Here is a 14,562-nt window from a genome sequence, read left to right as displayed (position 1 = left end):
CCAACCACAAAAAGGTTTCGTTTGTTTTCCAAGATGGCGTGTTTTGTCAACATTGTAAACTGTATTTTCGGTGGTGTTGGCTTGAAATAAAGACGGAGTGGATTAATAATGAGTTTATGATACCACTGTTTACATTCGTGCCCAAATTCGCTTCCGTTTGTCAGCCGGCTATGTGTGAATTGTTTTTTCGTCCCCGAACAAATTCGCCTTTGTTCGCGTCTGTGCTCACAGACGAAGTGTAGAGGTAGCATTGTCTTCGAATTTATTCAACTGTGTATTCATCAAAATATTATTTTGTGGAAGCAGTTGCGTGATGAGTATTTTATATGCGTTGTTTAGTTGTAGGCCTACTCCGGAATAGGGATTTAATAGAAATGGCGCTAAGTAAGCCTACAGTGAAGTATCTTGCTGTGTACAAGAAGACATTTAGTGACGAATTTCCGTGTATTTTGCAATCGAGGAAAAGTAAACATGCTGCATTTTGTTCTTTGTGTCGTTGTGATTTTTCCGTTTCGCATGCCGGAAAGGGCGACATTGTGAAGCATATAAATACGAAGAAACATGCCGTCAATGCTATGGCATCAAACCAGAAATTAGACGTTTTTCGTGACAAGTCGGAAAGAAGATAGTGTGACAAAAGCAGAGTGTTTGTTAACGTATTTTATTTTAGAACACAATTTTTATATTGCTTGTGCTAATCATGCTGGTTTACTCTTAAAAACTATTTTCAAAATTTACAAAATAAACAAAAATTTTCCCGCCACCCCCCCCCCCCCCCCCCCCCCCCCAATTTCACTAAAAAACCTCCCGCTTTTTGACTGGCCAAAGTTGGCAGGTATGCAAGATCAGTCAATTTACGATTTGCACCAACAAAATTGGTGCCACAGTCACTATATATGTGGGCATAGTGTCCTCGTCGTGCAATGAAGCGTCGAAAAGCAGCGAGGAAGGCATCAGTAGATAGGTCAGATGCAAGTTCAATATGTATGGCCTTAGTGGTAAAGCACACAAACAGGCAGATATATGCTGAGAGAATTCAAGGTTTTCTTACCTTGGCCATGGTAATGGGCAAGGGGCCACCATAATCAACACCGGTGTGGAGAAAGGGTTTACCTGAGACACTCTAGATGCTGGCAAACTAGCCATGACAGGTGAAACACTCTTTGGACGAGTTCTGAAGCATTTTAGGCACGCTTTCAAGCGCCGGCGAATTAAATTCCTGGCACCTATTATCCAAAACTCTTGCTGGAGCAGTGACTGTACCGTAAGAGCGCCTGGGTGCAGGAATTCCTGGTGGAGCTTGTCAATGAGGAGAACAGCTAGGCGACTGTTCTTAGGAAGTAGTATGGGATGTTTCTGATCCGACAGTAAGGCAGAATTCTGAAGCCGACCGCCCACCCGTAGAATACCATCACTACCCACAAAGGGTGTCAAACCCTGAATGGCAGGAGTGCATAACTGGTTGCGTGAGAGAGTGGCAAATACCTCAGCGAAGTCAGTTTGTGTTTCCTTGATCAAGGTCTTAAATGCAGATTGCACTTCCTTAGCTTGTAGTGGACCTAGAATTCTTGTACGGTTCGGACGTGCATTATAGCTAAATCGAAGACACCAAGTCACTATTCTTTCTACTTTACACAGGCAGGAGAATTTGTCCATTAACGTAGCTAACGGAGATGACTCTATGACAGTGTGAAGAACCACAAACGAACGTTTCTCAGACTGGGCTTCCTCAGATATCGTGGTCGGGGAGACAGGACAGTTTTCTTTGGGCTGACGAAGCCAAGGAGGGCCGGACCACCAAAGTGGATGCTGTACTTACTAATTGTGCAGGAGTAAGGCCACGCGATGCACAGTCAGCAGGATTGTCTGCGCTAGAAACATGACGCCAGCAGTCTTGAACTTTGCTTACCCTATTGGCCACAAAGGTTTTCCATTGATGTGGGGACGCTTGGATCCAGGCCAAAACAACTGATGAGTCAGTCCAAGCGTATACTTCTCTCATTGGCAACTCAGGGGAGTACGCTTCGATCAGAGTATGTAGGCAACGTGCCAAGAGGAGAGCTGCACATAATTCAAGATGAGGGAGAGTCACTCGTTTCAAAGGGGCAACCTTGGATTTTGCAAGTAACAACTGGGTTGAAATTACACCTGAGGCAGACACCAGGCGCAGGTACACAACTGCAGCATATCCCTTCTCAGAGCTATCAGCAAAGCCATGTAGTTCGATAAGGGCCTGAGGATGATGCTTGTTGATGCAGCGAGGAATGGCAATGGCAGAACACGAAGACAGCTCACTTCTTATAATTTCCCATTTTTCTGCAATGTCGGATGGAACAGGACTATCCCATCCAATGTTTACTGACCACAGGCATTGCATCAGGTGCTTGGCTAGAAGCATCAAAGGAGACAACCACCCCAACGGATTGAAAATACGAGCTATTTCGGACAAAATCCCCCGCTTCGTGAGTACAAGTGATCGAAATTGGAAGGTGTATGAAAAGGTATCCTGAATCGGATTCCAGTGTAACCCTAAGACCTTTACAGAGGACCTATCATCAAAAGAATATGTCTCAGAAGGGTGTAGTACAGCTTCTGGAGGTAGGTCATTGAGGAGTTCAGTAGAGTTGCTGGCGAACTTCCGCAGTTGAAAACCACCACGCGAAAGTAACTGTTGGAGGTCTTTCCTCAGCCTTCGAGCTGACTGTAAATCATTGGTCCCTGTGACAATGTCATCAACATAAGTGTTTTGTAACAGAGCCTTAGCAGCTAACGGGAGATCTCCCCCTTCATCCTCAGCCAGCTGATGTAGTGTGCGTAGAGCCAGGTAGGGAGCCGAACAAATGCCATAGGTAACAGTATTCAATTTGTATGTCTGTACTGGTTGATCCTCACCTGCTCGCCACAGGATACACTGATAATTTCTGTGGTCGAGATGTACCAAAATTTGACGGTACATCTGTTTGATGTCAGCGGTAAATACAATTGTGGGAATCCGAAAATGCAGCAATACATTCACAATGTCACATTGTAGCTTAGGTCCGGTTAACAATGTGTCGTTGAGCGAATATCCTGAGTTGGTCTTAGCAGACGCATCAAAGACTACCCTTAATTTAGTGGTAGTGCTACTAGGTTTCTGAACACAATGATGAGGGATGAAGTATGATTTGGCAGGAACCTCATGAGAACCAATAGGACGCATGTGACACTGGCTAGGTAATCATCCATGAAATCCACATATTGTTTTTTCACTTCTGGTTGTCGATTCAAACGGCGCTCTAAGGACTGAAAGCGACGAAGCGCTGAACTGTGCGAATCCCCTAGGTCTGGATCGGTGGTCTTGTAGGGCAATGTGACAACATATCTACCGGTTTCAAGTCGGGTGCATGTTTGGCTAAAAATGTTTTCACACTCCTTTTCGTCTAGTGTGGGAGTGAGCTTGACATCTGGCAGATCCTCCAGCTGCCACAAGCGTTATACAGCAGCATCTAGTCTCATTACAAGAAGAAACAATTAGGGATGTAATTTTAAAGTGGGCGAGAGAGTTTCAGTGGTGTTTGTTACTCTACCCATAAGTAACCATCCAAAGCTTGATTCTAAGGCAACAGGAGTGCCAGGAGGGCCCTCTAGTTTCCTCCCTGTCAAGATATTTGGAATCAGTTCTGCGCTTATCAGCAAGTCAACAGAATCGGGAAAAGCATATGAAGGGTCTGCTAACCTCAAATGGTTTAGATGATGCCAATTGTTTGTTTGCAATGGTGATGATGAGATAAGACCTGTTAAGTCAGGAAGGAATAGCATTTCTGTTGAGAAGTTAGGCCCTTTCTGTCCATTAGGTCTGATAAACAACTCCACGTGCTATCGTGAGTGATGTTTGGGAAATACCCTGAAGAGGCTGCAATGTCCTTCGTCAACAAAGCCCTAATCGATTAACAGCACTCTCAGAGATGAAGTTGGCTTGGCTTCCAGAGTCCAATAGTACTCTGAGTTGCTGAAAGGCTCCCGATGTGTCTTAAGCTTCCACCAATGCTGTGGAGAGCAACACTGTGGTGTAAGTAGATCCTCCGGAGAATGCGGACAGGACCGATGTAGAAGGTGTGTCACTGTCCACCACAACCTCATAAGGTGGCTCGTTGCTGACCTCTTTCTGCCGATGTTCAGTGCTTTCAAAATGCAGCAAGGAATGATGGCGAGAAGGACAATGACTACATGAAAGTGACGACAGGCATCTTTTCACAGTATGATGGGGCCAAGACGCTTCTCAAACAGATGAAGCAATAATAGGTCCCACTGATCTATCGGTAGTCCTAGTCCTTGCAAAGCTGCCACATTCTCTCCAATTGTAGATAGAAAACTACGCAAGGTAACCACTGAGGTCAAGGTGGCAACAGAATCCTGCAATATGGCATCTAGGTGATGTGATATTATAAACCGCCGGTTATTGTATCTTCTCCCCAATAATGTCCATGCCACCTCAAAATTGTCACCTGTCAATGGCAGTGACTGCACTAATGACAGGGCCTCGCCCTCAAAGGATAGCCCTAAGTATGCGAACCGCTCCACATTTGACAGGTCACGATTATCGAGAATAAGTGTTTGAAACAAGTTAGCGAAGTTGGTCCAACAGGCTATTTTACCTGCAAAACATGGTAGCTTAATTGAAGGTAGTGACACTCGCGGTGCAGGTGAAGAACCTTTGGAGACCTGAGTCTGTTTTGAATCACATACTGCATTGTCAAGGATTGACATTATGACATAGTAGCGGTCATAAAATTCATCTAACCTATTTGTGTGCTTGGCGAGGTCAAAATGTGGTTTGTCCTTGCACGTCAATTCGAGTGTCAGGTGATCCTGTTCAAAACCAAGTTTTAGGTCTAGTAGATCTCGGCAGGTGGATTGAGTTGTCGGTCTCAAACATGTTGGCCAAGGCTGCGGCTTATTGTAATCTGTTCTCAGCTCGCTCCAGTCTGCTAATGAGAACTTCTGCCTTTTCAGACATGACGTGCACGAGATAAGAACACGTGCAAAAACGTAAACCAATGGAAGTGAACGACCACACAAATACGATCGATTGGTCGCCATCTCGAACAATCGATATAACTCGTACTGCAAGTGTTGACGTCACAGCTTCATCACCATGTCAGTACATGTACATATATATTATTATAATAAAAACAAAACACGTTTTCTTCTCCAAATCTATATATATTTTTTGTTTCGATGTTGATGTGCCTCCTTAAATTATCCAAGTAATACAACCACGATTCCACGGCGCACAAAGCCGGCACAACGCACGCGACCGAAAGACGACACAAGACGAGACGAAAACACGTAAACGACTAACAATTAATGTTGTAGGATCTTGAATCCGGCCCGGAGGACCAAATGTCTGGGCTCAATCGACATAATGGACTGTATAATTACTAATAATCACAAACTTCTACTGTCGCACATGGCCGACTTACCGAAGCGAAAACAAAACGAAAACGAACTGGTCACAAGATGGCGTGGGAGCAGCAGCGTCACGATTCCAACTCTGCAGGCGGGAAATTCAAATTCAACATTTACACCTGGCCTGAACAGACAGTTTAAAACTGGCACAATTAAATTTGTTCAATGGTTTGATTTTGACAGCCATTTTGTTCCAATGGCACACAACAATTTTTACATTTACAAGGGTTTACCTATATTGCCATATCTTAGCTTTGGTAGGTCATAGCATGATGAAAAAAAATCTGAGGTGTTAAGCACATTAAATACTACAATTCTGATCATAAACCATCTTTCTAAACTCACTCAATCTTACCAAATTTGAAAGTTGAACTTCTGCCTTACAATTGCAAACATTTGCATTTTCATAATTTTATTTAAGAATGAAGGCAGTTGGGCTTCAAAATATTTGGAAGTACTTATGTTATAGTAGTGTAAACACAAATTATTTGGAGTGTGAGACTTTGCTACTTTTTTTACAAGCTTGTAAAAATGAGTTTTTTTATATTTTTGCTTACTTTACAGCTTAATATCTCTGGTGGGCAGGTATCTAAAAATCTGAAATTTTCACACAATTAAGTCTCCTGTTAAAACTTTGACTTTGAGATTCAACTGGTTCATAAGTTACAGCCTTCCAAACTTGTGTAAAATTGCATTTTTTTGCAACAATGAAAAGAATAATAAACTGAAATAATTTTTTTAAAAGCAAATATATTAAAATTGGCTTTTACTATGTAATTGAAAAGAGTTTCTGAACTCAGAACATTTAAAAGTAGGCCTATGCCTGAGATGTTTGCCAAGTGTTTGAAGTGCGCAGGTCTCAATAGGCACGGACTTGCTCTGGTATGGTCTGCTTGTTAGTCTGCCAGCAGCTCTGGTATAGGAAAGGTGGTTTGTGTTTCCATGCATGGATTTTGTTTTTCAGTGTGGAGAAAGAGTGTTCAATAGGACATTTAACAAATGAACAATGCCACAAATGTGTTTATGGTTCAGTGCAACAGGAATTAAAGAAAATCAGTGAGTTTAGTTCAGCAACAGCTAATATTTTCCAGAGTTTCTAGTGAAGTTAAGTCTGTATGTATCATAAGATTAAGTATCTTGTTAAATATCATCATATATTTGGCCGGTATTGCAGTGATCCTTTAAAAATGCATTATAAGGCAATCACAAAAGGACTGAGGGAAATACTTCCTGAACATATGCATAAAGAACAAACTACAATTTACTGCATGTGCCTGGTAAGACCTTGTGTCCTACATGCTACAAAAATATTTTTCTACCATTAGCAAATGATGGAACAGGGGACAAATGTGCAGACTTTATTCCTACGAGTGAAAATTTGGAAAAAGTGGACAATGTATGTACCTACTCAGTTAGGGGTTTTGCCAGCATCCAAAATAATGAAAATGGGTGTACATAAACCACAAGCAATAGCTGACAAGATTTGTAAAGTTTCAAATGTGTTGAAAAGAAATCTTAAGGAATCTTTTGATGAAGTGAAGGAAAACAGAGTAGTAAGAGTAGAGCTTGTAGAAGAGTTTGAAGAATTAATCATGAAACTTAAGGAAAAATGTGCTGTTGCAGAAAAAGAAGTGCAAGTGAAAATAATTAGTTTACTTCCATATTCATGGGGTCGACTAAGAATAGCTGAAGAGTTCAATGTATCAGAGTGCTTGGTAAAACTGACAAGAGACCTAATGAAAGATCAGGAGATTCTATCCCAGTTGGGAAAGAAAAAGGGTTTTGGCATTCAATCAGAGGTGGTTACTACAGTCCGTGAATTCTATGAAAGTGATGAATACAGACGTCTTTGTCCCAGAAAAAAGGACTATTATCTGTGAAAATAAATAAAATGAAATGTCAAAAGCAGAAAAGGCTGGTGCTGTGCAATAGGAATGAATTGTTTGTGGAATTTAAGAATAAACATCCAAAATGAAAAATTGGAAGATCAAAATTCATAGAATTCAGACCTAAGTGGTGTGTCACAGCCAGATCATTGGGAAAAAACAATGTTTAAGTGTTGTACTTATCATCAGAATGTTAAGCTAATGGTAGATGGTGAAAAGCTTATGAAAGACTACAAAGACCTTCTTGCCATACTCATTTGTGATATGAATAGTTAAAACTGTATGATGGGCAAATGTGTTAAATGTCCAGGAAATTAAGCCCTAGTATCTCCATTTATGAATTTGAAGAAAGAGAAGCCATTACAGACTACATAATTTTTCAACAATGGACCACAACAGATAGAGTTGAAATGATAACTGTGATTCAGCCAAAAAAAAGAATTCTTTCAGTCCCTTATTGAAAAACTTGATTCACTTACAACTCATCATTTTATATCAAAGATTCAAAGTCAATACCTGAGAGAAAAGGAGAAACTTATGGAAACAAGAGTGCATTGTTCTTGCAGACTTCGCAGAAAACTTTACATTTTTTATCCAAGACAAGATTCAGAGCTACCACTGGGTAAATCACCAAGCAACTGTTCATCCTTTGTATATTATTACAAAGAAAACAATGAGTTTCTAACCCAATGTGTTGGTGTAATCAGTGATCATTTGGACCATAAACAACAGTTCATACATTTTAACCTCATCTTATGAAACACTTAAAAGACACTGTTCCTTGGGTTCAACATAATATTTACTTCTCAGATGATCATCAAGTCAGTATAAAAATAAAAGGAATTTTATGAATGTCACCATAAGAATGATTTTGGCCTTAGTGCAGAGTGGAATTTGTTCGCAACATCAAATGGAAAAAATGCCTGTAATGGTGTCGGAGGAACGACAAAAAAGGAAGTAAGAAAGGCGAGTCTTCAAAGAACAGTAAAGGAACACATTCTTTCCCCTGAAGATATGTTCACAGACAATTAAAGGTATAAAATATATATTTGTTAAAGAAGAGGAAATTACTGCTCGACAAGAAGAGCTCAAACCTAAGTTTAACAACTGCCAACGGCTCTAAGGAACACGGAAATTTCACAGTTTGGCTCCACTCACTGAGATTATAATGAGATGCTATGCAACATACAAATCAGAAGAGTATGAGGATCTTCCAGTTTCAACCAAGTCTGTACCCCTGAATCTTCAGAACAATTACATTGTTGCCTGTGTGTATGATGAACAGTGGTGGCTAGGAGTCATTGAGGAAGTTAATTTTGTGAACAATGACATTTACGTAAAATTTTACAAGCCAGTTAGACCTAGAACGTCATTTAAGATGTCATGTGCAGACAGAGTGTAGGTGCCTCTTAAGAATGTGTTGAGAAAGCTCAGACCATCAGAACTATCCACAGCAACTGGACGTTCACACAATATTCCAGCATCATTATTTGATGAAATTTCAATGCTGTTTAACAGACATAGAAAATAAGATATGGTGAACAAATTAAAATAGTACTTAAATCATAATTTGTAATATCAAAACAAACATATTGTCTATTTATAAATATGATATAAATGGATTATTGTGCTTCATATTTTGTACACAGTGTTTATTTTTTTTGACATCAAACTTTAATGTAATATGTAATCATACTTTTTATGATTTAGTTCAGTACTTACAGCATTTTATTAAATTTAATTAAGAAAATATATACAGTTATTAGAATTGCTTTTATTTATGCAAATAGGTATATTTGAATTTTTTTTACGAGTTCTCAACAGGATGTAACTTATGAAGTCAAAGTCAAAGTTTTAACAGGAGACTTAATTGTGTGAAAATTTCAGATTTTTAGATAACTGCCCACAATATATTAAGCCATAAAGTAAGCAAAAATATGAAAAAACTCAATTTTAGAAGTTTTAAAATAAAAAGTAGTGAAGTCTCACACTTCAAATAATTTGTGTTTACACTACTATTACATAAGTACTTCCAAAAATATTTTGAAGCCCAACACATACTGTCTTCATTCTGAAGAAAAAAAATTATGAAAATGCAAATGTTAGCAATTGTAAGGCAGAAGTTCAACCTTCAAAGTTGGTAAGATTGAGTGATTTTAGAAGGATGGTTTATGATCAGAATAGTAGTATATAATGTGCTTAATACCTCAGATTTTGTTTCATCATGCTATGACCTACCAAAGCTAAGATATGGTAATTTAGGTAAACCCTTGTAAATGTAAAAATTGTCGTGCATTATGGCAACAAAATGGTTGCCATAATCAAACCAGCTAGAATAAAAATTTAATTGTGCCCATTTTAAACTAATGTTAAAAAGGCACAAAATATCAAATTTTTTCTATTGATGAAGCTACAAATAATTTTTCTTTTGGACCACATCATATCTAGATTGACCCTTTAGCAAACTCGGCAACTAGATAAAATAAAAAAGACACATTTAACAAAAACTAACAGAAACTTTACATGATAAAGGAGTTGTTCCAAAACCAATTTTTTTAAAAGGTTTTAGCTACTTACATTACTGGTATGTGAATTTGAGTGTATTTTTTTTACTGCTTAGCATGGGCTGATAGGGAATAGAAAATGACAGTTTACATTCATAGAGCAGTAATACTTCACTATTGCCACTGCACTTTCAGGGAGCACACAAAATAAAACAAAAGTTGCTGTGAAACTGACACCAAATGTATACTATCCACCAGTGCAGTATAGGTCTGTGTGTGTGGCGACCCATTTGTAGGAAACACACTTGAAACAGAGCTGCAATGATTAATTTTCTTCACTCGTGCATCTCCGTCACGATGTATTGTCAGCATACCTTACTCCAATATCTGCCTGACCAATTAAGGTTGCTGGTTTTCCTTATAAGTGAATTACCTTATGGAATATTTTTTTCTTGCCTTTACATTTAACACTTTGTATTATTCATGTGGGGGCATTATATTAAAAGTAGTTTTTTTGAAATTTGAGTTAAATAATTTAATTTTTTGCAAGATAATTTAGGTCATAAGGCGATTCCACTATATTGAAATCTGTACATGCAAGTTGAATATTCAACAAACTTTCCATACATACACATTTATGTAACTGTGAGTAATTTTAGAAATTTTGGAATTATTTTTTTCTGACAAACAATGTGTGCATGAATCATGCTAAGGATTTTTGGTAACTCAGAAATAATGTTTTTTGTTGTGTATTTCAGTAATTCTGAAGAACATCATCATTCCAAAAAAAAATTTTAACTGAATTTTTTTTAGAACGCAGTCCAAGAAGGAAGTGGTCTTTAGCAGATCATTAAATGAGTGCAGGAAAGACGATAAGAATGGAATAGAGTGAAGGAAGGGTAATGGCAGTGTGACAGCATTTTACCTACTTTGCTGACCCAGCTGCAGGCTGGAGGTTTAAGATGATTATACGTTTTTGATTCATTCTTTGCGATGGCATTGTGATTCTTAAAATATTTATCAGTAGTTTACCATTTCAACATGTGATTATGTTAGCTACATCAATATTACTTTTAAAAACTGTGGATAGTTTGATAGGTTATGTTAGCTAAATTTAAAATACATTTAAATCATGTGAACGATTGGTATGGTTAGCTTAATTTCAAATACTATAAAATGGTGTGAATAATTGGTTAGAATATTTACGCAACATTTAAATACCTGTGTTTTTCAGAACAAAAAGTAGCACTACTTTATTGGGCCTTTTTTAAATTTTTTTTTTTAGGAAAAGCATCTACTATAGGAAAACCACTAACCACAAAAACTACTAACACCGAGAAATTCTGTGAGGTTCATGTTAGTGACATTTCTGAATAGTCGGACAGTTGTGAAACTCTATCCACTGCTATGAGAGAATCAGAATCATTCAACCAACTGCCGGACGAGTGACAAACAGATACAGCTTCATCCTGAGCAGTGTTCCGTGGGCAGAGGTTTGGAGAACTCAAATGAAGCAGGGCCTTTAGAGACATACTTGTGTGAGTCAATTCACATAACACCTCACAAACTTACATTTCAAATGCCGAGTTACATTAGCCAATCCGCAGGATCAAAGGTTTTCTTCATAATTCTAAAATTATATACTATACTGCTATAAACTTACAATATTAAATTATTAGTTAAACGATGTAACCATGTGTGTAGATAACCAACGAAGTATAAAAATTAAAATTTATACTCAGATATTTTAAATAGATTTTAAAAAACTAATCTAAATCTATAAATTCTTGTAAGACCTTCCATTCATTTACACAATAATCACTTGTTATACAAACAAACAAAAAAAGAGATATTCAAAAATTTGTGAAAATTAATCTGTTCCATTTACATAATAACAATTACCAAACAAAATGCTAAATCATTATTATACAATTGTTCAACTTACGTGTTAGCAATCCATAGCTACAGCTTCAATTTTACAATTTATAATTACAATAAACAGGATTACCAATAACAATTGGTTACGCAGGCGACACCAAGTGAGTAAACCCCAAGCACTATCGATAGTTAGTTAAAATGTTATAATTATAATAAAGATCAATTAAACTAATTAATAAAATATATTGTATGCTGTAATATCATCTTAAAACTACCCTGATTATCAATAGAATTAAATTTTATTATATTAAATAGAAAGCAAACGGAGGATTTCAAGCACAAAAAACAAGATAAGTTTAAAGTATAAACTATCCACACATACGACTCTTTAAAACCCTTTCGGACCTACTGTGTACAACTTTACACATTTTTGCAACACTCTCAAGGGAATCAGCCACCTGTCGAGCCATTCACAGTCGACCCAGTGCCACCTACACCCACCACACGTGCCGCTGAAGACACTGCCACACCACCACCGCCCGCCACGCGTGCCACCTGGGGCGCGCAGACACCTGCCGCTGAAGGCGCCGCCACACCACCACCGCCCGCCACGCGTGCCACCTGGGGCACGCCGCCGCCTGCCACACGTGCCACCGGGGGCACGCCGCCGCCTGATGCAGAAGGCGCAGACACACCACTGCTGCCTGCCACGCGCGCCACCGGGGGCACGCCGCCGCCTGCCACGCGTGCCACCGGGAGCACGCCGTTGCCTGACGCTGGAGGCGACGCGACGCCGCCGCTGCCGCCCACCTCGGCCGCCCCCATGGCAACAGGTATGCTCCGCACAGACACCACGACGATGCCGGACACACCAGGTTAGTGCTCCAGTACAGCGGCCCAGTGCATCACATCCATGCGGGTAAATGAGTGGCGCTGCCGAACATAACGGCCTCGTCGGAGGGGGGGCATTTGACGTCAACCCAAGTGTCTTCCCGGCTCCTTCAGGCCGTTATGCCTCGCCAGCGCCATCTCTTGCATGTGTTGTGCGACGCAAGTGACGGTGACGTGTGACGTGTTTCTTTACAGGATTTGACTTATTATTTTATTACAAATATATTTTGTTTTACATTTTTTGTATATATTTTGCGTATATTTTTATTATAATTATATTTGTATTGAAGGGTTGTGTATTTGTATATGTTTTAATTGTTCACCGGGCGCTAAGGCTGTGGCTTCCGCCTGTGACCAATCAGCGTGTTCCGCGGGCTCACAGAGAAGGGGGGTAGACGCGGGCACTCAGGCGCAGCAGGGAAGAGGGAGTTAGTCGTCGCCAGGACTTGGCAGACAGCGGTCACGCGAGTGTCATCGCTCCGCGCTAGTGGGAGGGCAGTCGTGGACCCGGCACGAGAGGCGACGGACATGTTGGTGACGCCGCTCCGGGACGGTGAGAAAAGCGGGCGTGGTATTAGCAGTGGTTTTAGACTTTTGCCGTGCGGAGACGTTTTTGTCAACTTTGCAGTCGAGCTTGTTAATTCCATATTCAGTCGCGAGATCTCATCATATTATTTTCATGCACGTGTGTTCTGCTCTCTATTTTGGCGAGTCGCGGTTCATTTTTTTCAAACTGGTCATTCGCCGTCATAGATTCTGTACTGTTCATTTCATTCTGACCAGTGTGCAATACCGTCAGACAGACATCCTATCGCGCGCGGGTCATAAGAATTATATTCCTTACTGCGGGAGTAATAGTCGTCACGGGCGGGACGTCCCGTAATTTTCTTAACCAGATTAGTGCGCGGAACCGGGTTTCGACCCACATAGAAATAGTCACAGGAGGAAATGCGGCAGCCTCATGTAAAGTGTTCAGCGCCTTGAGTATAAAGGACCATCAAACGTTAGTTGAGTTGTTCTCATTTCATCTCTGGAGAATAAGTCCCTCAGCCATGTGGCCCGAACCCCCCTCTTCCGAACCCTGAGTAGCCGGCAGAACAGCAGCATTGTCAGGGACTAGTCGACCAGCATACGACAATATGTGGTAATTTTCGAGACCATTAGTTTTTGGTAAATAAGTTGAGTAAGGATTAAAATGAAAGATTTTAAACAGGAAAATAAATATATTTTAAAGAATTAATTACTTTTAAAAAATAATTGTGTTACTATTGTACACTAATAAATCTTTCACTTAGAGCTACCATTTTTTCAGAATTACAGATCCTAGTTAACCTAGCAAACCTTTCACATAGTGATCATTTACCATGTTACTCAAGAGTTACCATTCTTAAGAATTACACCTGATGGAAAGGGACATGGTTAAATAGTAGGCCAGACAGCTTTAGAGTGCAGTTTAATTTTTTTACTTCATTTAATAATTATAAATGACAGGACTGTAAGAAAATTTTTCCGTGCAAAATTACTAGATCACTTAATATGAAATTAATGGTAGGAAGAGGGAGTGGTGACATGGAGTATGTACCACAGGGGAGTGCCATGGGGCCAGGGGCGGATCTAGACTTTTGTTTTTGGAGGGGGGGAGGGTGGTCGCCACAGTCTAATTTATCACCAAACCCCAAAACTGAAGAGCGCGTGCGAGGGTCCTTCCCCGGAAAAATGTGGATTTGAAGGAGCAAAATTGTGCAATTTAAGAAGCTTTTGTATCTTAACATTGAATAAACTGCTGGCAGAAATATTAACATTATTTAAGTTGATATTCACTACCAATGATATATATCAAGGTTTCTTATGTCCAAAGAACGAATTGTCCAGCATGCATAATGCAACCAACTACACAACAAAAAGAATTTGCGATGTTTCATTTACGAACCTGTCACATTTATGTTAAATTGTTG

The 14,562-nt window shown here is 39.6% G+C and overlaps 1 protein-coding gene across 3 annotated transcripts in view; it reads right to left on the bottom strand.

Annotated features, from left to right (window-relative positions):
* The window catches only part of LOC134527244 (F-box/WD repeat-containing protein 7-like), a 280,392-nt gene extending 268,535 nt beyond the window's left edge, over positions 1-11,857 (bottom strand). Inside the window, exon 1 of one of the 3 annotated variants that reach the window (XM_063359747.1) lies at positions 11,784-11,857. The gene's annotated coding sequence lies outside the window, so the exon portion shown is untranslated. Of the gene's footprint in view, positions 1-11,410; positions 11,642-11,783 lie in introns of those variants that run through there. The other 2 variants (XM_063359745.1, XM_063359748.1) reach the window with 2 other exon arrangements.
* Positions 11,858-14,562: the final 2,705 nt, after the last annotated feature.

The sequence above is a fragment of the Bacillus rossius genome, chromosome 1 (assembly GCF_032445375.1).
Source record: "Bacillus rossius redtenbacheri isolate Brsri chromosome 1, Brsri_v3, whole genome shotgun sequence".
NCBI classification, from domain to species: domain Eukaryota; kingdom Metazoa; phylum Arthropoda; class Insecta; order Phasmatodea; family Bacillidae; genus Bacillus; species Bacillus rossius.
This window is presented reverse-complemented; position numbering and strand designations above follow the sequence as displayed.